Below are 25,351 nucleotides of genomic sequence, written 5' to 3' on the forward strand. Positions count from 1 at the left end.
GAAGGTCAGAGAGGTCGACGTCGAGAAGGTCCAAAGGGTCGACGTCGAAGCGATCCAAGAAGTCGACGTCGAGGCCGGCGAAGAGGTCGAGGTCGCCGTCGAGGCACCATCGCCCGTCGTCGAGGTTTCGTGGCTCGTCGATCTGGTCGGGGTCGACGTCGAGACGGAGACACGGTTCGACGTCGAGAAGTGTGATTCGGTCGACGCCGAAGGACCGTTCGACGTCGAGGGGACATCGGTCGTCGTCTGGACACCGGTCTTCAACGTCTGGAGGTCCTAAGGACAGGCCCAGGACTGTGGGGGGCTCCCCACGCTCCGGAAGGGATGGTGGCTCGCCGGGAACGGCGCATTCCGGGGTGGATACTCCGATGAAGCCTTCTACACCTCCTTCGCGGCCTGCTGTGCCGAAGGGTCCGCCTCCGAAGGCCCCTACCCCACCTCCGAAGCCGGCTCCGCAGAACCCGCGTCCGGTTGCTCCTCCACCCCCGGTCCCACCGAGGGCGGTGTCGATGCCTAAGTTTCCGACGCCTCCGAAGAAGACTCCTAAGAAGCCTAGGACTCCTGACCCTGGGAGGCCGAAGGAGCGTCCGAGGCCCAAGAGGTCGAGGTCTCGCTCGGGGAGGCGGGACAGATCAAGGAGTGGCCGTGGATCTTCCTCACGATCCAGGCGTCATCACAAGAGACGTCGGTCCAGGTCACGTTCTCCATCTGGGACCCGTTCCTACTCGCCCACGCTGTCCGATTCGCCGGAGACTAGGGTGTCTCCGATAGACGATATAAGCACATTTCAGGAGGTTCTCCTGCGTGGAGCGGCGAAGTTGGGCATTGAGGTTGAAGCACCTACGGCTTCTACCTCGGTGATATTTGAGACATTACACAAAAGGCACTTGTCTCGCCCCCTGTTACCTCTGGTGCCGGGGCTCCTTGAGCCCGCTGAACAGCTATTCCTGACGCCGGCAACGGTGAAGTCTGTACCTTCCAGGATCCTAAAAAAGTACAGGGCTCCGGACTCAGACCCAGCCTTCTTGAGGAAGGACCCGGTACCGGATTCGGTCATCGTGACTGCTGCACGGAAGCTTCATGCCACCTCCCCTGCGTCCACGGTGCCTCCGGACAAGGAGAGCCGTTGGATCGATTCTGCTGGTCGCAAGGCGTGTGGGACATCCGCCTCGTCCATGAAGGCCGCCAGTGACTCGGCTTTGCTGGGACGTTACGACCGGTCCCTGTGGGACTCGATGGAGCAGTTCGCAGACCTTGTCCCTCGAGACCGCAAGGAGGACTTTGTGGAGATCGTCAAGGAGGGGATGCTGGTCTCTAATCAGGCCATCGGCGCCGCAGCGGACATATCATTGCTGTCCGCGCACGGATATTGCCACGGGATTCACCAGAGACGCCACGCTTGGCTCAGGTTGACGTCATTGAAACCGGAAGCACAGCAACGCGTGGCGAATCTCCCGTTTTCCGGAGATACCCTCTTCGGGAAACACGCGGATGATGAGATGGCCAGGATGAAGGCCGAAGCGGAGACCCTGACGGCAGTGGGCTTGGAGAAGCCCAAGGAAAAGAAACCCTTCCGACAGTACCAACGTCGGTTTGGGTCGCCGGGTCGTGGAAGGGGGCAGTCTGCTGGACAACATCAACAGCAGCAGCAGCAGCAGCAGTACAGGCGGCCCTTCCAGAAGCGCCAGGGTGGTAGAGGTCGTCAACAGTCCTCTACCGCGACCAAGGGCCCGGCCGGGTCCCGTCCCTGAGCTGTTACTTCCCCCTCGTCCGTTACCCGCTCCGGTGGGGGGAAGCGTTCAATTTTTTCTGGCAGAGTGGAGAAAAATTACTCAGGACAAGTGGGTGCTGAATATTGTTTGCAATGGATACAGTCTACGTTTCACCAGCCCTCCTCCATCGATTCCTCCCGTCAGCTCGCAGTATCAACTGCGCGAGCTTCAGACGGAGGCGGACATTCTGCTAAGGAAAAGGGCGATCGAAGACGTACCTCTGTCTCAAAGAGGAAGAGGTCTGTACTCTCGGTTCTTTCTTGTCCGCAAGAAGGACAGAAACGAGTTCAGGCCCATTCTGGATTTGCGGCAGGCAAACAAGTGGATTCGCAGAGAAAAGTTTCGCATGCTGTCGTTGCATCAGATCTACCCTCAGCTGCAACGAGGAGACTGGATGTGTGCCATAGATCTACAGGACGCATACTTCCACGTGCCCATTGCATGCAAACACAGGAAATTTCTGCGCTTTCAAGTCGGCACCAATCATTATCAATACACGGTGCTACCCTTCGGACTGAAGTCTGCACCCAGGACATTCTCAAAATGTATGGCAGTGGTAGCGGCACACCTGAGGAAGAACAAGGTGTTTGTCTACCCGTACCTGGACGATTGGTTGATCAAAGCCTCCTCCTTCTCGGAAGCTCAAGCACACTTCCAGAAGACGTGCGTTCTCTTGAACAAGCTGGGGTTGCACATCAACATGTCCAAGTCGGTCCCGATTCCGGTACAGTGCATCCAGTACTTGGGGGCCTCCATCAATACGCTGTCAGCAAGCGTGTCTCCTTCGGAAGAGCGACGTTTATCACTCGTTCGGAAGGCTCAGGCTCTCATGAAAACTCCGTCTACGACTGTGAGGACGGTGTCTTCTCTACTGGGATCGATGGCCTCTTGCATCTTTCTCACTCCTCACGCACGGCTACAGATGAGACCTCTGCAGGAGTGCTTGGAGGATCAGTGGGACCAGAGGAGAGGTTCTTGGGACGACAGGATACGACTGTCTCTACATGCTCTTCAGTCTCTGAAGTGGTGGTGCTCGAAGGAGAATCTCCTCAGAGGCGTTCCCTTCCACAAGGACATTCCCACACAGACCATCGTGACGGATGCGTCTCTCCAAGGTTGGGGGGCGCATTCCGGAGACCTGCAAATTCAAGGGACGTGGTCCCCGACGGAGTCCACGTACCACATCAATTTCCTGGAACTGAGAGCTGTTCACTTGGCACTGAAGGCCTTTCATCCGTCTTTTCAGACCAACTCTCTGCTTGTTCAGACGGACAACACGACAACGATGTATTACCTCAACAAGCAGGGGGGCTCGAGATCGCGCACTCTGTCGCAGGAGGCGCAGGCGATCTGGCACTGGCTTCTGGCTCGAGGACTGTCGATAACGGCCACCCATCTGCCAGGTGTGCAGAATGTTCAGGCAGACGAACTGAGCAGAATCGTGCAGGAAAACCACGAATGGGTCATAAACGACGAAGTACTAGGAGAAGTCTTCGCAAGGTGGGGAACTCCAGACGTAGATCTGTTTGCCACCGCCGAAAACAGCAAATGCCGAGGCTTCGCCTCCAGGTACTACCAGCCAGGGACGCTGGGGAACGCGTTATGGATCAACTGGTCGAACAGCTTTCTGTACGCTTTTCCACCAATTCCCCTGATTCCGGCGGTTCTCATCAAGCTGTCTCAATCCAGGGCGAGGATGATTCTGATTGCCCCGGAATGGCCCAGACAGTGGTGGTTCACGGACCTACTTCACCGATCTCTCCTTCCTCACATGAAGCTGCCGTGCAGGCCGGACCTTCTCACGAAGTTCGGGGGGCGGATGGTGCACCCCAACCTCTCGTCTTTGAGTTTGGCGGCTTGGCTCCTGAAATAGTGCAATATGGCCATCTGAATCTCCCAGAGGATTGTATGGGCATACTGAAGGAGGCTAAGCGACCTTCCACTAGGACTTCCTATGCTTACAAGTGGAAGAGGTTTTGCATCTGGTGCAAGTCTAAGAACTATGACCCTACGTCATGCAAGGAAGATGTCATCCTTCCATATCTGCTTCATCTGGCGCAGTCGGGCCTTAATGTCCATTCCATTAAGGTTCATCTGGCTGCTTTGACTGCCTACAGGAAAGGACCTTCACAGACTTCCTTTTTCCAGATCCCTGTGATCAAAGATTTTTTGGAAGGCTTGAAGAAAGTGTTCCCTCCTGTCAGGCTTCCTTCGCCTTCATGGGACTTGAATGTGGTGCTGTCCAGATTGATGAAGGAGCCTTTTGAACCCATTCATAAGGCTTCGTTGCAGCACCTGTCCTGGAAGGCGGCGTTCCTCGTGGCCATTACATCGGCCCGCAGGGTGAGTGAGATTCAGGCATTGTGTTGCCAAGAACCTTATACTGTATTTCATAATGCTAAAGTTGTTATGCGTACTCACCCTAAGTTTCTTCCCAAGGTTGTTTCTGATTTTCATATCAATCAGACTATCACTTTGCCTACGTTCTTTCAGAATCCTTCATCTCCGGCGGAAAGGTCTTTACATTCCCTGGATGTGCGGAGGGTGCTGAAGTTTTATCTTGATAAGACTAAAGATGTTCGTAGGTCAGACCAATTGTTCATCAATTATGGCTCAGTCAGGACGGGTCTTGCTACCTCTAAACAGTCCATCTCTAGGTGGATTGTGTCCTGCATTCAGTTGTGTTACTGCAAAGCTAATAAGACCTTAGGGGGCAAACCTAAGGCTCATTCCACCAGGGGCAAGGCTGCTACGACAGCTATGCTCCGTAATGTTCCCATTGCAGAGATCTGCAAGGCGGCCACTTGGAAGTCGGTCCATACCTTTGCTAAGCATTACTGCCTGCACACTGATGCCAGGGCAGACGCTCAGGTTGGGCAGGCTTCGCTGCGGAATCTGTTCGCACAGTAGTGGCGTTATTTTATTCTCCACCGCCGCTTGGTGTGGGGATGGGCTTGCCATTCTATTCACTAGATTATGACTATACACAGAGATCCCCTACTACAGAAGGAGTAGTTTCTGTCCTGTAACTCCAGTTCTGTAGTAGGGGTATCTCTGTTATAGTCATAAGCGCCCTCCCACCTCCCCGGTGGAGTGTTGTTCATGATCATAATGCTACAGGTCTGGCGTTTTCTGCGCCTTCTAAAAGAACTGAGGCTAAGTTGGACCTGCTATGCATTCTGGGATACTGAGAGAAGGTTCTGGAAGGTTCCTTAAAGGCACAGTATCCTAATTAAGCCACATAATGGCAGCCTATGGGGCTTGTCTGTCCAGGTTCTTCTCTCTATCATTCCTGAGGGATTTTGCTGTTAAGCAAGGGAAATCTGTACAGGCTTTGCTGTTTTGTGGATTTTATGGTGGAATTTCTAGTTGAAGTACTGGACAGTGTAGCCTTTTTGGCTGCATTATCTGTCTTTAAATTCTCTCTTAAGTGTCTATGCATTTTCTGCATTCTTTGACACTGTAAGAGATTATTTTTGATTGCTCCGGGGTCCACGCACATGGGCGGGACTATTCACTAGATTATGACTATAACAGAGATACCCCTACTACAGAACTGGAGTTACAGGACAGAAACTACTCCTTCTGTCCTTCCGGTGTAAAAGTTGGTCATGATGTTTTGTGTCTTTAGTACCCACAAACAGATGCTGGTCGTTCAGCTGTTTTCAAATGAATGTGAGTATGCTTTTCAAACATAATAGTAGCTGCGTATAGATAGATGTATTTAGCAGAAGGAACTCCATACTGTTACCCAATTATTAATAGGAAAAGCTGTTTTTGGATCGCTTGTAACTGTGGCCCATTTCATGATGCCACAGAAATTGCGTCAAAAGAAAAGCTGGATAAGATGCTTTTACTCTTTAAATTTAGAGTGAGGGAAATTTGCAGTCACTCATGAGTGGGGCAAATGAGTTGCTTTTGAAAATAGAAGGGCCTACGGATAATCTAAATGTCTATGGTCATAGAATGGCCAAGGGGCCATAGACCCATAATCTAGTGCTGCCAAAACACCCTTTAAGTCAATGAGGGCTTGTAAAAACATTAGGCTGTCGTCTTTACCCCCCCTATGACCTTCCCAAGGCCTGGATTGTCTGTCTTCTTCCTGGCTTAGCTGTGGGGTTGGTGGGCAAAACTTCTGCTAGGTGCGCATTGCCAAGCCACCGAGCTTAGACCCCGGAAAGGGAAGTGATTCATGTCAACAGTAGTCCCATTCTTGCTTAAGTGTGTGTGCGGGTAGGCAATGTTATCCCCTCCCTCCTCACCTCACAGGGGTCGTTCTGGCCAGGGCCGACCCCTGTTAAGTGAGCACAAGCTCCAAAGCCCAATGGGTGCGAAGGCAATGCGTCTGTGCCAACCCAAATCTTCCCTACCTTCACCACATCACCACCCCACCAGAATTTAACTGAAGATCATTACATCTTCTGTCAGCTACAGCCAATCAGGGGCCATATTACATAAAGTGCCACGAGGGCGCAGTGATCGTTTGCGCTCGCTTTGCATGCCCCCCAGGAAATGTTGGTATTACAGAAGGGGCCGGAGACGCTTGTGCGGCGCCTTCTGTAATTCCAATAGCGCTAGCGATATATAAAGCACCAGCGCTATCTTCAAGGGGGTGTGTCCCTCATGTGCCCCATTCAAAGGAGTGAATCCCATTGCCCTAGCGCCCACGCCAGATTACCAACATGGGTGCAGAGGCAAAGAAGCCCTCAGGAGTGGCATTGACAATGTGCCACCTAAAAGGTTACGCACTGTCAGTGCGCCCCTAATGACAGCCCTCTGGTGGGGGGAAAAGGGGGTCCCATGGACCCCCAGACATCCCCTTGCATGCGGGTGCAGTCACTGACTGCCCCCGCCTACAAGGAGATCTCTTATCCCCTTCAAAAGTGAAGGCGGGTTGCCGCCTGCACTGTGAAAACACTGAGCGGCTGTAAAGCAGCCGCTCCAATTTTCACCTGGCAGCACGAGTTCGCGGCTGCACTTGGGGCAGCGCATTCATCGTAATAGTGCGCATTTTCATTGTTTACGCCGGGCGCACCTGTTTAAAGGTGCGCTCTGCGCAAACAATGAAAATGTGCTTCATGTGTAATGTTGTCCCAGCAGCTGTGTTACACAAAGTGGCCCGGGAGCTCAACGGGCGTTTGCGCCCTCTTTGTGCGCCCCCGGGGCACTTTGTTATTACAGAAGGGGCTGCAGATGCCTGTGCAGCCCCTTCTGTAACACCGATAGTGCTGGTGCCCATAAAGCGCCAGCGGTACCTTCAGGGGGCATTCCCTCATTTGCATGGGGACGTGCCCCGTGCAAATGAGGGAGGTGCACTGACAGTGCGCCACCTAAAAGATGGCCTACTGTCAGTGCGCCCCCTGATAGCAGCCTTCAGGAGGGGAAAAGGGGGTTCCATGGACCACCCCAGGCCTCCCCTTGCAGGCGGGGGCAGTCACTGCCTGCTCCCCACCTGCAAGGGGATTTCTAATCCCCCTTCAAAGTGCAGGTGGGTTGCTGCCTGCACTTTGAAAACATGGAGCTGCTTTAAAGGAGCCGCTCATTTTTTCATGTGAAGGCGCTGACCCCAGTCATAATACGGCACATTTTTCCTTCATTGCGCTGGGCACAGCTTTTTAAAGGTGCGCCCAGCGCAATGAAGGAAAATGCGCCGCATCTATAAGGTGGCCCCTGATGCTATGGGGTTTGTATTTTGCGCCGAGTTCAGGTAACGCATATACGAGCATACAATGGACAATACATCCTAACTTTGTTTACTGTATTTTATTACGGATTCATCAAAACCCAGCGAATATAGTTACACCGTCGAAGTTACCGAAAAATACTTTTGAAGGAATGCTGCAGATCTATAGGCCCAAAGGTATAGCAGCCAAAAGTTTTAATTTCTACTGGAAGTGGAGACTGAACATTAGCTGGTGAAGAAGGGCTGATGCAGACGAGGTAGGGACTCAATCCGCATCATACATCATGAGGGAAGTAACAAAAGACTACAACCAGCGTTTGACCATTTACGCAAGTTTGACCGACCCTATGGTCTCTTGGTCTACTGGAGGAAGACGGGCTCCTTGCCAAGGCACCCGATTTTAGATATTGAACCACCCCAGCTAGCAATTGACTTGGAACCCCATGCATTTAGGTACCTAAGAGTATGTATACACCACACAGACGGGAATCTACTAACGGGACAACTGGGGGTAATATTACACTCTCTGAGAGGCATGGTGGAATTTTGGAACACATAGCTGATATCAGTCATAGGCAAAATAGCACCCTAAAATGACGTCTGCTTTTTGTTTGTTAACTGCCCCATTTAAATACCTAGAACATTTTTAGAGAACTTGATAACTTGTTGCTGCACTTGTATTTAGTGTGCAAATAGGCATCGAGTCGCACGGCGCAATCTGAAACAACCAATCACAGAAGTAGGGCTGGGAGCTCTAAAGTTTGAGTATTACTACTCAGCAGTTCAACTCTAAAGGGCAGCACGGTGGCTAGGACGGGCTCACCTTCAAGAAGCCAGGTTGAGAGGAAAGAAAATAATGAAGGCACTCTAGCTTTCTCCACATTGTACTGAAATGTGTGTGTGGGGAGGGCGGGGTTAAGGGGGGAGGGACGGCGAGGGCTGTCTCCAAAAAACAAAATCTACCAAGCATGCCACTGTCAGGTCTTATGAATAAGTGATGTTACTACTCGCCTTAGCAACTGGTGACGTGGTCGAGGTTTGGTACTTATACTGCCAGAGACTGTCACTCTTCTGAAAGGATGAAATCATTCACGGACTTGATGGCAGCAGGCCTCCCATCTAGAACGTTTTCACTGTACTGCACCCTAATGATAATGATGCAAGATAATGTCAGAACCACCGACACACTCTTATCATGCCGAAATTGTACACACTGGGACAAACCAGAAGACAAGTCTCCTGGTTGAATAAATCCGTGTCCGCCACGACACAAGTTAGTTTGAATGACGTAAAATGCAAATGGCAATAGAGTTTACATGTGTAGAAGTGAGGAAGACAAAAGAAGAACAGTGCTAGAATACCTCCATATAATCCAAAAATGCATGCTTTAAATACATTCCGTTTAACTACACACAAACAACCTACTTGACACCGAGGAGCCTTAACAAAATATTTGCAACACAGTAGATGGGAGGCCCCGGATGCTCTCCTGGCAATGTAGGATTACTGATTATCTCTCTGGAACATTGGAAAGAGGGGACCTTTGCGCACCTAAACAATGCTTGTTAGGCCCAGTTGCCCAGAGTCGTTGCAAAGGGAGGTCAAGAAATGGGCACTCAGTGAAAGGTTAGTGCTACATAGGGATGAAATTAGAGCCATCCTCAAAAGGCCAATAATACACTTACAGCATTTGAGTCGCTTACAAGATAGACCATGACATAGATGAGTGCCGCAAACACAACAGGAAAGGAAAGCTGTTACCCTGTGATGGGAATGTCACACAACAAGCAATATATAAACTTAAATCTGCCCACCTCATCGACCCACATCAACTCCTACCCTACACCAGAACAACAAATTCCAGCACGGAATATGAAAGGTGCCCGCATTCTGACGGTAACCTAGTGACATTCCCACAACAACACTGCACCACTGTCACCATTTCAAGATAAGGAACAACCATTCACGTTAGTCTTCCGACACTTCCTAGTTACCTTAGTTTTGCTTAAATGGTTGTGATAGAACCACAAACAGCATCGTGGTGTTAATGTCAAATAGTCAATGTACATATCTGAATCTATACACTACGTTTATATGTTAACTGGAAAATGTGATGTTGAAATTGCACTATGTAATTGTAATTGCATTTATATAGCGTTTACTACCCCAAACCAGGCGTCAAATCGCTTTTTCAGTGATTAGCACGCTACTCCGGAACCCATAAAAGATTAGTGTTGAATATGTGTACTGAAATATGAAAGTAATTTGAGTGCTGGATAGGTTATTCAGTTATTTGGGTTCTGAAGGATAGCACAGGGATAGAAGAGGGGAAAAGGTTTGCATTTATATATCACTTGTTACCTCTGATGGGGTGTTGAAGCGCTTTTTAGGCGTGTAGCACGCTACTCCGGAACCCATAAAGGATTAGTGGTGAATTTGTATAGTGAAATATGTATAAACAAAAAGTGGTAGATCTTTGTGTTAAACAAAGCAACTACGAGGGGAGACAGTTGGAGTTCTTCAGGATGGATAGTCTGTAAAAGCAGAGAAAGAATGGTGCTGCAGAGGTGTTTATATACTGCATGTGATATGCCTCACCGGTAGAAGGTGACCATGTCCCAGCTGTGATGATACTGTGAAAATCCACAGGGGAAGCCGCGTCATTTGCAAGCCCAAGGGTACCACAAGGATGCTCCTGTTTACAGAAAAAGAGGTAAATGCATTGCACTAGGTAATGTGGACAAAGTCTTTGCCGACAAGCGCTTGCGAAGTATTGCGGAATAATGTAAGGACAGCAGTGCAGTCTAAGGATAGCATGCCTGATTGACAACTACAGACAAAAGATGTTTGCACTCTCCATATCGTGACCTGAATATATCGTGGTTCGGCTGATTCAAGAGTCTTTCAAACCAGGCCATGTGCAACTTACAAGTGTTGCAATTTACGCTTTGTGTGGTTTCCACATGAGTAGGTTTAGGAAATTCGTGGATATCAAAAAATATCAATAGGACATGCCACATTGTAATCACATTTCTTGAAATGAAAGAAAAATGTGCACACATGAGTAGAAACTATCTGAAAGATTTTTGTTTCACACTCAGGAAAAATCCTTACACGATGGATGCTGCCCGGCATATATGAGATGGCCTTTTCAGGGGAAATAAAGCATTGGCAAGCTAATAGGTTTCATGGGCGAGACCTACTAATTTTGCCAGTGCTTGTTTTCTTAGATGATCAAAGGTAAAACGATGCAAGTAAGCATTTCTCTGGTGCTTTATTAGTACGTAGAAACAACAATTGATGGACAGAATGCAGAACAATGTCATACATTCACCCCAGTACAGAGATCTGGGCCTAAATCCATTGTTTTTTTGCACTCCACACCACCCCAGTTCAGACATGGCTATATGCAAATCAGCCTTGACCCTGTGCCTCATGGGAACAGTCCAGCCCGAACTGCCCAGCCATGTCTTTCCTGAACCGGAATCAAGTATCTTAGGACCGGTTTCAGCCAGGATAGCTTGACTCCAGTGGTGTGAAGAGCATGGGACTCACGTCTGAGCATACCCATCCCACGGTGAGTGTTTGATTGGTTCAGATGCTCCATCCCACGGTGAGTGTTTGATTGGTTCAGATGCTCCGTCCATCACCACCCCCTTTTGTACCACTTTGTTCACCATAAGTTGGCAGGGTATGCTCAGACGTGAGTCCCTTGCTCACTTTGCCACTGGATTCAAGCAAGCCGGGCTGAAGACAGCTGAAATGCCAGAAACCGGTCCTCGGAAGCTTGTTTCCGGTCCAGGGAAGGCATGGCTTGGCAGTTCCGGCTGGACTGTTCCCATGAGGCACAGGGTCAGACTGATTTGCATATGGCTATGTCTGAACGGAGTGGCAGAGTGGGCTAAAGAACGGTGATGGATTAAACCGAGATCTGTTGACTGGGTGTGAGTGTTTGATTGGTTCAGATGCTCCGTCCATCACCACCCCCTTTTGAACCGCTTTGTTCGCCATAAGTTGGCAGGGTATGCTCAGACGTGAGTCGCTTGCTCACTTTGCCACTGGATTCAAGCAAGCCGGGCTGAAGACGGCTGAAATGCCAGAAACCGGTCCTCGGAAGCTTGTTTCCGGTCCAGGGTAGGCATGGCTTGGCAGTTCGGGCTGGACTGTTCCCATGAGGCACAGGGTCAGACTGATTTGCATATGGCCATTTCTGAACTGGGGTGGCAGAGTGGGCTAAAGAACGGTGATGGATTAAACCCTGATCTGTTGACTCGGTGTGAGTGTTTGATTGGGTCAGATGCTCCGTCCATCACCACCCCCTTTTGTACCACTTTATTAGTATGTAGGGCATTATGTTCTTCTAATAAGTGTTTCCCAGTTAATCTTCGTGTAGACATCGGTGTGCCCAGAGTGAGCATTAGCTTCTTAACTAAGGAACTGTACACTTTGGACTGCGCTAGCATGTATGCCAGGCGTGAAATGAACATAGAGCTTGGCATCGCCTGCTTACTCGAAAAACAAACAGCACAGAATACTGTTGGCAGATTCCAGTGGGCATGGAATAAGGCGCCAATCCAAACTGCGGAATAATAGGCTTTTTGTTACATACAAATTAGCTTATGTTTGGCAGACATTGTGTTTACAAAATCAAGAGCTGCTTAAGACAATACAATTAAAGAGGGACTGCAGTAATTGTCAACGCCATTAGACACACAATTCAGCTTTTTCTCAGTGGAAAAGCCTCTCTCTTCAGGAATACTACTGGCGATATATCAGTTGCTGCTGTAGGAAGGAAGGTGGCGTAAAGGGTCTGTCCACGAGCAACAGACATGCTTGCTCACCTTCACACAGATTGCTCTTGCCCAGACATGCTTGCTCACCATCTCAAATATTGCTCTTGCACAGACATGCTTGCTCACCATCACACAGATTGCTCTTGCACAGACATGCTTGCTCACCATCACACAGATTGCTCTTGCACAGACAAGCTTGCTCACCATCACACAGATTGCTCTTGCACAGACATGCTTGCTCACCATCACACAGATTGCTCTTTCACAGACATGCTTGCTCACCATCACACAGATTGCTCTTGCACAGACATGCTTGCTCACCATCTCACATATTGCTCTTGCACAGACATGTTTGTAAAAGGCTAAGAGATGGCGTCCCAGCCATTTTAAAAAGCTAAATTCAAGTACTGCTCAGCTGAAGCTAGAGTGGTCATGCACTTTCAAACTTGTTTCTTATTTAGATCTTCCAAACAACGTTTTACAATTGTTTTGGACACATTTCAGAAGACTATATTTTCTGAACTGTGCCTGGGGTACAAACAAAAAAGGCATGCGATTTAATAGATGCCTGATTTTGTAAGTGTATCAAAGGATAGGAATGCAGGTGTTTAATGCTAAGATTGGTACCTAAGGATAACCAAAACTATAGAAATAGCATCTAAATTGACAAAGATGTCTCTGCGATGCCCACAACGCTGTTTATATCTTTGTTTACATAATGCAAAAGGGATCAATCAGCAAGAGGGTTAAATCAGCAGGAAAAGGAAGAAGTGAATCTATAGGTTTTTAGAAAAAGACCTATGTCACAGTGCTTAATTTGTCAAAAACGAAGTGTGAGGGCCCTTGTCAGAAGGCCAGATCAGCTTGTGTGGCCCATTGCCCCTGCAGCGCTGCTAATGACTGTACCAGCACAACTAACCATCTGACCCCTAAAAGTGCGACAGTACAGACTATTCCAGGCCACTAAAAGCTATAGGAATGGCTCAGGCAGCAGGCATTTGTCATTTTAAATGCATCATAAATAACTGTTGTGTTCATTTCAAAAGTAGGATACAGTGCCCCAAGTTGCCGACTGCCATAAGGGCCGGTGTTGACTATAAAGTGCCGGCGCTCAGCACCGGAAACCACCTGCACAAATTGAGCACTGCTATATCAGAGAAAGCAGACCTTTGGCCACTTGGTCTAATGGCGATGGAAACTCGTAGGCAGATCTAAGCTGGTGTTGCGATTACCTCTTATCTCTCACACCCGAAGAAACCTTTTTCTCTTATAGGCACCTCAAGCATCTGTCTATCCTTCATTTACCTTAGAACTGTTTTTTACTACTCATTGCTTAAAATATTGTTGGTGAGCTGTTCACCATTCAGTAGGTATTAATAATAATTACCTTTAGTTATGGTCAGACCATTTTGACTACCTCGTGTCTTTAGTTCAGTCCCTTTGACCAGGTTTGGCACACGTGACGAGGTTTATTGCTGTACATATCACATGTAGGGCATGGATCGATGATGCTCTCAAACTGGTAACTTCCACAAGCACTACCTTCATTATTGGAACATCACGTGATAAAGAAGTACTCTGCGTTGTGCAGGCCTTTCCCCCCACAGTGCAGCCTTTGGAATATGACTTCATTCTTAGATGAATGCCTCCTGGGTATGATTGATTGAAGCCCCCTGTATTTCCTGTTGTACATTTTTTGAGCCTCTTGTTTGATACACAGTATATATTTGTTGGCCAGCTACTTCTAAAGCTTGGATAAGATGTACATGTGCACAAAACGCAAAGACATTTTCATTGTAAATGTGGAAATGTAAAATGCCTTCTTTACAATGATGTATTTTTAGACATGAATTCACACACCTGCTGTAAAGATACCTTTCTATGTCCTGCATTCGGAAGAACACAGTTTACCATTGGCCTGATGAAATTCCTTTGAGATGACAAATTCCCTCCCAGCAGGCTGTGCTCCACCTGCATTTCCTTATCAGCTTTATCCTACACCTGGGTAGAAAAAGATTGAAAGACGGGGAAGGAAAACAACGATATCAACATGCATGCCAAGTGAGCTTTGTTTTTACACATTAGAGCAACATGAAATTGAAACTGAATTGGCCATATATGCTTTACAACGCGTGGGTCAACGTGGATGCTGCCATGAAACATTCTTCCCACAGCATTGCATCATATCAACAATCTTTCGTTTTAAAATTTAGACTTGATCATACATCTGTACGATAAGCAAATCAAAGTTTGATGCTCTGTCTTCTTACTGCCCCCCCCCCCCCCCCCCCATTACTCGCTCTGGAATACTCTTCCTGAAACATTGCACCTTATCTCAGATTTGTTTCTTTTTCGCAACTCACTGAAAATATTTTTTCGGTTAACTCTTTATTTCTGATCATGTTTCAGTTTTGATTCTGTCCCGTTTGCAAGTGTCCCGAAACCTGCTATTATAGCAGCACAATATAAATGCCACATATAACATAAATATAGGCACTTTTCCCGCGTACTTACCTGTTTTATGTAGTATGACAGTGAGCTTCAGCCAGTGCAGGAACAATGCTGTGTGCCCAGGGCATTGATTTACTACTTATGCAACACTTTACACTGCATTTTCCTGACACAAATAGTCTCACAGAACACAGTTCAACACGAAAGGCACTTTAGAGCCGTAGAACACAACTGTGAGTAGCTACTTATGTGCAGCTTGATCTAGCTGAACCTGATTCCGAATAATACAGAAAGAGGCCTACCGAAACACGCACCCACTACTTATTCTGCGCACTCCATCATCTTACATCTTCTCGCCACACCATCTCACTTGTGTCCGGTGAGGTACTGCAGTGGGGGGCAGGAATTTCGTAAGCCATTTAAAATTTGTTACTGATGTGAATATTTTAACGAGCATTGCGGCTGTAGTATTTTTTATATTAGTGTCATGTGATGCCCTTTGAACTATATGCTAATAATAATAATAATGTTCTTCTCTTAAGTCATCACTGTTTTAATAGAACTACTATATCATGATAATGAAAGAATAATTCTGCTAATTTGCATAGAGTTAATAGCATTAATAATCACATCTACACTTCAGAAATCTCTTCATATGGTATGATTAACTCCCAAATTTACTTCCTCGGGAATCTAATTGATTCATTTAACCGGGCAGACCCGCCATTATCTGGGATGCTGTCTGCTATTTCTATGAATCTGAGATTAATGGTGCAGTGAGATTCTCCAACCTGCCCCCGCCTCCCCCTCCCCCGCTGTCCCAGCAGCTACTGTTGCAATCATGAGAGGAAGACTGGAAAGTAATTAGAAAGGCTCACCTCTCAGTTCTAATTAAAACGTAAACAGTTTTGTGCAATTGCAGGGGAAGAGCTGAGCTATCCCTGGGGATTTCGCTCTATAAAACGATTTTCTATTCGTGTCTGTAGTTCTCGTTGAACCTCACCACCTTTCAAAGGCATGCACTCCCCAGATGGCAATCACTGATCTGAGATGAAGTGGAGCTCTACAGGAACAGGAACAGCGCCTCGCTTGCCTTCACGTCGTCAATACTACCTTCTGCAATTATATGGGACTGTCTAACCTGGACCATGGACGTTGCTTCAGTGATCTACTTGTTAAGGGTAAAACTACCGGCTTGTCAGTATCTCACATTTCATTACTTTACCTGGTCTTTACAATCAGTGTCCCGTATCGAAGATCATACAGTGTAGAAGCATCAAGCGCTTCTTTCTTAGAGTGGTCATGAACTTTTTTGTAAAGCATATTTCTTGTTACAGATACCCCAGCTTATTAAATATCACAGGTGTCATTCTCGATGCAGAAAACGTCTATCCCGACAATGTGTGCCAGATGGCACGAGAACGCCTTTGGTTGTGGACCCAATCAGGTGTTGTCCAATATGAAGACATGGCTCGATTAAACTCTGGCTGGTGACCACAATTCCAGTTTCTTTTTTAATCAGATTAAAGATGCTTGGGCCTGCGCCCCTCCCTTTCCCCTAATGGGGTCAATCGCCTCAATAGTTGTTGGCTTTTTTTCTCAGAAATAGTGTTATGATAGTGCAGTGTGTTGTCCATCTTTAACTTCAGGTCATATGTGAAATGCAAGAATCGGTTATCAAGAAAAACGACTGTGATAGGTCAGTGTGGTGCCGGGTGTTAGGTCATGACACCAAGGCCTTGAAGGAATGGATGATCCAATTTTGAGTGCAGGATACAATGACTATAGTTAATATTCTCTTTTGAATTTGGCAAAGAAGGTGAAGAGGAAGTACTGTTATACAGGTTTGTCTGAGAAAGGTGTTATCCTTTCAGTGGGCTGTGCTACAGGCGTTGACTCGACTGGCTCTACTTTGGTGATGGCAGCCCTAAGTTCATGCTCTACTTCCTAGTATAGGCAAAGAACCTGAGACCTCAACATCTTCTCAGTCCTTGTCACTATTTCCAAACATCATTCTCTTTTCACTGGTGTTTCAGACATCTTTGTCCTTGTTTGCTGCCCCAACACGGTTTAATGCGGAGTTTCATGACTTAAGGCAGAAGTCAGAGAAGTAAAGGTCTACTGAAGAGATTGACAATCAGACACCGTTTGCTTCATAGCTCCCCAAGTTCAGTATTTGGAAATATGTCTGGTAGGGTAGGGAAAACCTGACTCGTGCCACTGTCATAAACACACACTCAGGAGGTGGTAACCTTCTCCTTGATTTTGAAAACATATAGCTGGTTGATCTACAAAATGCCAACATTTTGCAAACCTCTCTGAACGTCGAACTTTCCGCTTCCTTATTCTTCCCCATCAGAAGTTTCTTCCATTTGATTGATTGTGCCTGGAGCAGTAGAGGCTTTTGAGTGCTGCTGCTTAGCTGAAGACCAATGCAGTTATTCAGATATTGGACTCTGCAAACCAATGAATAAAACATTTGCTCCCTTTCAGTTGTTCTCTACTTAAGCCAGTCTTTGTTGTGTAGCAAATTCCTTACTTGGCCGTTGCCATTGATAAGTAGACAGCCAGGATGCACCATAAGATCCTGGTGTGCTTTCATTCTTGAAAGGTCGACCTGGACTGTGACACGTCGTGGCTGGAACCTCTTCAGCAAGCATTAGATCATTACCTTTACCGTTGACGTGGAAATCATGGCCCCATGACCAAGTATTAACATCAGATAACAGAGGATGTATGTATTACTTTTGACTTTTCCGCGATGAGTCAATATCTCTCCATATTGAATGCTAAACTGTCTGGTTAACCTAAGCAAGTTAGAAGGTATTTACCACAAGTGGGAGCTCATTCACGAAGTAGCTGAGTTTGTACTCTCTATTTTAAGGATTTACTCAACAAGAACATAGATGTTGAATTCCACTGTTGATAACTTTGTCCTATATGTATGGAGGTCAGATGTGTCATAGGCAGGAGGGCTCTCTCTGACAAACTGACCGAGGTTGCGCCCTTAGCCAGTCACCTAGCTACCAAATCCATTTACAGCCTTCCGTCAAGAAGGTTTTTCACCTGGTATTCCGACCATGATGAGTACTGGTTCTCTTGCGAGGGTCACAGTTTTTCTAGACTTGATACTTTATTTTGACAAAATATGGCATCAGTATTACTGTAAACCTGCCATTGGTAGTTTTCAATGCGTTGCCGAGCAAAGTTTGCTATTCAAACCTCTGCTTGTACTTGATGAAGCCCCTCCCACCCAAAGTGATGGTCCTCCCCTCACTCTCCCCTGCCCCCATTGCTAAGGACAATAATACTCCATTGCAGCAGCTGTGGAGTATGCTTACTGCCAACATTATGGTCCACCTGCTGAATTAGGATGTGGGCGTACCATAGTTTGGCAATGTCGGAGACTACTCCATCTTTGCCGTAGCCAAACTACTTCGACAGTCTGACGGAGTAAGGGCCGTCCACCCAACCAATTTAGATGGGCGGATACATAGATGTTTTTTACTGCCTATCACCACCAGGAAAACCCTGGTGGTAAGGGGCAGTGAAAAACGAAACATGCGCCCCTGCCATGGGAGATAACTCCCATGTCGAAGGGGGTATTGTTTTTTTTGTTTACGGAAACCCACTTTAGGGATTTGTTTTTGAAAATAAAAAAACTTTTGAAACATTGCAAGAACAGCCTTGATGGTGGTTCCTGTCAATGGCTGGAATGTCCATCGGGCTAATGGACATTTAAAACGTTGGCAGGCAGTTCCTCTATAAAGCCGACAGAGTAATTTACTCCAAAGTGTTGATGAAATAAAAAACATCCATCAAAATATAAGTAAGCCTGTTAATTTCTTTGCTAATCACACCGATTAAAATCATTTGCTTGACCGGTTATTTGTCGGTTACTTGGGTGCTACAAAAGGGATAGGAGTTTCCAAGTAAATCATTTTTAGGTGGCTCTTCAGCTCTCCTGTGACGGAGCGCTATCGCTGAAATTTGAAAGTTATTTGTCTTCCGACCATTCTTCTACAAAGCTTTATAAAGTTGATCATGGAAAGAAGAAATGTGTGCATGATATGGATGCAAGAGCAAGACACAAACTCGCGGAATTTGAATAAGTTGGAGTAAAACAAATATTTCGGGAGAATAACGTAAAAAAGACCAACAGTAATTAAAGTGAGACACAACAAGAGTTTTAAGCGTACTTTTTTTTAAAGATGTGAAAAAAGAAGCAGGTGGATTTTACTGATGTTATATAGATGAAAGCAACAGGCTTTAAAACAGATGTTATTTGGGGACGAATGTTGAACAGTCAAATTCGGATCCACAGTGTGAGCTGTTGTGTAAAAAGACAGTTGAGAGGGAGGCAAGAAAATAGCATGACGGGGGAGGTAGATGGTGAAGCTTGGGAAAATACTGTTTGTTTTCTTTTATGGGATGATGTTTAAGAAATGGAGTGGGCAGTGACACCCAGGCCTCAACATCAAAGGCACAGACTGAGACTTCAGCCTGAAGTTCAGTGAAAAAGTGTACATAAAAATGTGACTCCAACCCAAAAGAGGAAATAATGTGTTAGCCCTTCCCCTTCTTTCTCATGCAGTGCTTTTCAGATCTGCTCAGATCATTTGCGCCTGCAGAACCACGCCACACCATAGCACACCACACCACACCACACCACACGGAGGAACTCCTTTGTTGATTCTGCCTAGATTGAATAGTGACATTTCTAGGTAAGCATTTTGATTCATGGAAATTACTAGTTCCAACAAGTTTGGACTCCAAAAGGATTTTCTTGTTCTTAAATACCTTAAAATGCATTTTTGTGGATTACAATTCTTCCATTTGGGAATTTCGAATTAATGATTACAGATCATTTTACTCCAATTGCCTATAGTTAATTTACAGCCTAGTTGTGGCCGTAGTTATAAAGTACCATTAGACTGTGGCTTATAGGTTCATTATCACGTAGATGTTTCAGTCTTCCCTAGGAACCTTCCCAACCCATAAGCATGCTGCTATTTGGCATTTAGAGTGTACTGTGAAATTCAAGCCAACTGCATGGTTAAAAACTAGAAAAAAAGGGATTCCTAGCTCCCAGTTGACAATGTAAGCACATCTGATAAAATTAACTGACTTCCCATCAGAGAGAGGTTTGTCTCGTAGCACGATTCAGCGTGCCCTGAGTGCGATAAAATGTGTGCGTGATGTCAAGCATGACAGATTAATCGGTAAGTGATATATTAAATGACAGGAGACTGCTCAAGATCAGAGATGATTGTATAATCCCTAACGACTAGTTGCCTTCATGAGGCATTGCCTTACATGAATCGTTAATGGTTAGAATGCATCCAAATTCTACGAAGCAAATTTTCTTCAGTCAGAAGGATCTATTTTGCTCAATTCGAGCAAATACTTGTGTCGGTGAAGCTGGGAAAGCTGTTGGTTTCGAATCACGGATCGCTTGTTGAAAGCAGCAGAGTAGATAGGAATGAATCAAACTGGCTGTCACTCACCCTGACAGTTTAATTTACAAAAACATTTACGGTATCAATGGGATATATTATGAAGCTCGAACATCTTTCCCATCTGCCTTTGAGTTTGAAACACAACTGCGGGCTCTTCTCTTTCAAAGGAGCTTCAGAAATAACTGAAACTTGACATTAATGCTTCTTCCTTCACGGTTATATCGGTTGCTCATTATTCACATGCACCCTAGTATTTTTATGGAACGTTACTTGAATTTTTTTTGTTTTTATTGTAGCACTGCAGTCCAATTCTGGCCTTCAACCTCAGCAGATCCAACCTTTATTTAATCAAAATTGCAGACCTTCAAACTCTCTCTGTGCCACTATATAATATCAGATCCGTTCTCACGATCAACCCATGAGAAGCTGACATCACACAGTGTTCACACAATTAACTGGAACCCCTATAGAGTGCAGGCCTCCAACTAATTGGTCAGAGGCTCTGCACAGCCAATATCTATTACGTGGTGTGAAACCTCCCCAGAACATCAACTGCAGCCTTAGAAGATTTTTTTGGGGGGGGTTTGGGAAGGGAGAGGCAGTGAGTTCAAAGTGCCTCAAGCTGTGCTCGGCACAAAGACTTCCCCCTCCCTCGCCCCCCACCCTCCTTGGACAGTGAACATTTTTCATAAGTTGACAGGTCTGGAATTGATTTTTGTTCTTTTGTATCGCTCTGTTGTGATTAACAGTCGCTCGCTGCGTACATCGAGGTCACCGGACGCCAGTTCAATGTGTGGCTCTATTGTTTCATATTTTCAATACCGAACCCATGTTTGATACCGACCATCTTTCTTTTCAGAGGAGTAGTTGGTCTGCCTGGTAAATATTGAACGGATGTTTACAGCAGACATTCGTCTTTCGGCCTTGAAATATCTTTACTTTTATATGCCACAAGCACAGGTAGGGCTTTTTGTACATTCAAGCGTCTCTTTCGAGATGTAAACTGTAAGGTTATCACACATCTCTTGGTCAGATGGCTCCATGTTACTGGGACACGCGACAAAACAGAATGCATTGTAACTCTATGGTCAGTGAAGCCCAATGTGTGTGGTATTATATTTGTTTGTTTGTTTGTATAGTGCTAGAATCGACCCCCGAAGGGGTATCTCTGTGCTATACGTTCTATAAGTTCTCATTTTTAAAAAAAGTATGTATCTGTGTTTTAAATGTATAATGATTTAATGGTTTTTAGCAACCAATCAATAAATGTTTTGATTTCTAAATACTGTGACATCTCGTTTACATACCTGGACTTTGCTTTTACGTATCATTGTTCTGAGATGTTCTGGTCATTTTGGCTAAATTAAATCCAGTAAAGACAAGGAGCCTGATTGCAATCTTGGCAGATGGGATACTCCGTTGCAAGCGTGACAGATATCCCGCCCGCTGTATTAAGAGTTATAATGGAATTGTAATTTGGTGGACGGGATATCCATCACGTTTGTGGCGGAGTAACCCTGTCCGCCAAGATCGTAATCGGGACTATAATATGTTACATCAAAATCCAGAGCTGGAGAAGTTGTATCCCAGTGACACAGAGTCCTCTTGTCTCCCTAATCATACGAGATTTCATACTGTACCTTCTTAGCATCATACCTTTTACTGTAGAATTCCCTCTTATCATTTGTTACTTTTATATTTTCCTGGTCAATTTTACGCACCCATTGTAAAGCCCATCACCATTTCTGTTTTTTAATTCCAACTCATTTTCATGACAGACCCTATCTGATGCTCTGCTTGCTTGTTGTGTGTAATATTTGTATCCGGTTGTAGATTTCTTGCTACTGTGTACAGTGCATTAGGTGAAAGTGATTAGGCGTTATTACAGAATTCACGAAATCACTTGCTCATCCAATATGTTTCTTGGCACTAACGGGTGCTTGAGGAACACATTAATAAATTAATAGATTGTATGAGGCTTTTGCATTATTTACAACATACTATACAGCAGATCTCAGCAGTTATCAATGTCAATCTTTAGACCTGAACAATTCTTTCCCTGTTAAAGCAGCTGTACCGAGGCGGACGGTTTGTAGAACTCTGCACTGCTGATGTTTTTCGGATATAGTATTTCCACTTTTATTCACTTTCATCAATAATTTCATAACCCCATAACATGGTTTGAGAGGTCTAACCATGTGTGAGTTTCTGTAGAAATGGAATGCTAGTGCTTAAATTGTGTAAAGCTGAAAACCGTACTCCAACTGCTAGAAGAAGGATGGAAGCAGAGATTACTTTCAATTGCCAGGACAAACTATTTCGATGGAAGGGCGCACACATAGAGTCTGACTGTCTGTTGGCCAGATACTAGAAACATCTGAGAGCAAATTTGGTTCATAAGCTTAGTTTGTGAGTCTCTCACCCATGCAATTTGTAAATTTGCACTTAAAGCTACAGTGGGTTTCTGTAGATCAGATAGTTTCAAATTTGAACTGCACCAACAGGAAATATTTGATCTGTCAGACAACAGAAATCTTCAGAAAGATGTACTTGTCATTTTGTTCTAAACATTGTATGCATAGAGCCACTTATTGGTTGTCTCTGCATTCATCTGGAAGCTTGTTTATCTATATCGACCTCTTCGAGGTTGCGTTAGTGTTCTGCTAATCTATTCAATATACCCAACTTTTCCAAAGTTTTGATGGGTGGTGTCAATTTTTCTCTACTTTTAGCCCAATACCGAGTGGTATTCCTGTGAAATGAAGGTCTATTGCCTGTCTAAGTGAGTTCAGATAAGCTTTACAAATGTGTCTGTTTTGTCAAATATATTAGCTTTATCTGCACATCTGAGGGCTACTATCAATGGGATCTTGTTGCTTTTATCAGTGGTTGTTCTCCGTGGCAGAAGCCTAGTGCCTTGAAACCTTTGTAAACGCTTTAACCATAGCATAACAATGGATACTTGCTGTGGCTATAGAGGCAAGATGAACATAAAGAGCTTGATGTATCCTGCAGACGGCCTTAATTTGTTCTCAGTTCGGAACCCCAGCTCCCCAGTCAGGTGTGGCACTGAGGCCAGAGCTGCTGACTGGAGAGCTGGGGTTCCGGGTTGGCATAACATCCCTTGATTCTGGGCAGATCACGTAATCTCCATCGTGCCCATGGACAGCGCCTGGATACCCTCACAGGTGCGAAGCCGTGCTATATAAATCTACATATTATAATTTAAAAAAAAGTTTTTATTCAGTTTCATGGTTCATTACAAAACTTCACTAACGATTAAACACATCTAGTCAGTCATTACGTTACACATTATTATTACTACGTGGAGAAGTTTAAGATGAATCTGAACATCGCCTTGATTTTTTTTATACTGAAAGGGAGGTAGGCAACCGCATTCAGGATGCGCTAAAAGTGACACAAGAGAGAGCTGACTTAGTAACATCATGGCGACAGACCCCCGCCCATCATGACATGCATCCCGCAAATAACACACACCACACAAGTATTGACTTGGGAAAAGCTGCTGCAAGTTTATTACATACAACATTATGTAATCAACGTGGGTTAGCTTACGGGCGATCCAAGGGCAGGCAGCCTTCTAGCCACCTGCCCGCCTGAGGAGCCAGGCAGCACCGTGGCGAGCCACATTTGTGCTGCCCCTTCTGGTAATCCTTCCCGGATCACCTGACCATTGGTCCATAAGCCTCACACCCCTTTGCATAGCTAGGCAAGCCCCCGGTTGCTCAGGATGCGCAAAAGGAGGCACAAGAGGAGAGCTGACATTTCAAGGAGGAAAACTGGAAACGTTGGTAATGCTACAACTACTTAAGTGTAATCTTCAGAGCTCTTCTACCTCAGGTTTTTTGTTGCACATGGGTCAAGGGATTGAGACGTATAAATGAGGATGCCACTTTTTAGGTATACATTTGAAATCCCAATGATAATCAGGATGCGTTAAAGGTGGCACCAGAGGAGGAGAGCTGACATTTCAAGATAGACTTCCTGCACTCCAAGAAGTATTTCTCATGACAGAAAAGTATAGTTGGCGAGAGGATAGCACAGTTGTAGGATGTACGTTTTATGCAAATCTAAGTGATAATGATTCGATATGCAATGCTAGTTTATCTTACACTTTTTCCAGTTTCGTCATGTAGAGACCCATGTAACCATTCTGTTTGTCACTTAGTGGAAATCCCTTGCTCATGTTATATTTTCCACCGTTTCCTGCCCTTCGATACCTGCGGTGCTGCGCTTCCGGCGTCTGACGTCAGGGCCGTTCTTTCACGTTGGACTGCTGGGCCGCCTCCGCGAGACGCCCGTCTGTTGACATATCTCACTTCCGCTCTGAGGTAATGGCGTCAGGCACAGCACTGGCTCAGATGTCGTGACTTGGGACAACTGGTGCTGTGCCTCGGTGCAGGCAATGTCATTCACGATGAAAGACATCATTAGTTTGCTGTCCGTCTTTTTATCTCTGTCCCCTTGTAGTATCGCCATTGACAGTTTTGTCATATCATTTCGTCAGGGTGACATGTCATTTTATGGGCTCTGTCTTTCTCGGTATGAAGCATACTGCTATCCTGAGGCTGTTTCGCGTATTTTTCTGCTACCTGGTGCCATCTGCAGGAAATCTACCTCAATCAGTCAACAAATATGAGAACTGATTGGAGGGATTTTGTTTTGCATGTGGTGGTAATGAAGTGGGCGCCCCCTTATTGCCGCCCTCCAGGCCTGTGTGTGGTGAGCGCTTTGACAGGCGGACGCTGTCTGTAATCCTACAGGGGTGAGTCCTGACTCACCGCTGAGTCACAACATACGGCGCGCGCACCCTGGGTGCAAAGGCCATCCCACAGACTTCATGCCCATTAGCATATGTAGGGAACGCGTCTTAAGACATATGCCTTGTTTCTTCTCTGCTGCCATTACCCTAAATACATGACATTTGAGAAATAATTGTTCCCTTTGAGTAGACGGTGAGCATCAGAGCCCACCGGCAACTCGTGTAGTGGATGAGTCAGAGCCTTCGAGTTCTGAAGATGAAACAATCAGTATCCCTTGTCTTTCTCGTAGGGGACGAGGCAGCTCATCAAAACACCCTAATGGAATCCTGGCTTTCTAGAAACATTTGCATTCCTGGGAGCAGGGCAGTGTATTGCAAGCTGGATTTAAGAGATTAGATGGACATGAAAG

The 25,351-nt window shown here is 45.9% G+C and overlaps 1 protein-coding gene across 1 annotated transcript in view; it reads left to right on the forward strand.

Moving 5' to 3' along the window:
* The window catches only part of TRAPPC9 (trafficking protein particle complex subunit 9), a 2,424,721-nt gene that overhangs the window by 1,904,397 nt on the left and 494,973 nt on the right, over nt 1–25,351 (forward strand). The gene's annotated exons all lie outside the window — the stretch shown is intronic.

Source organism: Lissotriton helveticus, chromosome 4_1 (assembly GCF_964261635.1).
Source record: "Lissotriton helveticus chromosome 4_1, aLisHel1.1, whole genome shotgun sequence".
Taxonomy (NCBI): domain Eukaryota; kingdom Metazoa; phylum Chordata; class Amphibia; order Caudata; family Salamandridae; genus Lissotriton; species Lissotriton helveticus.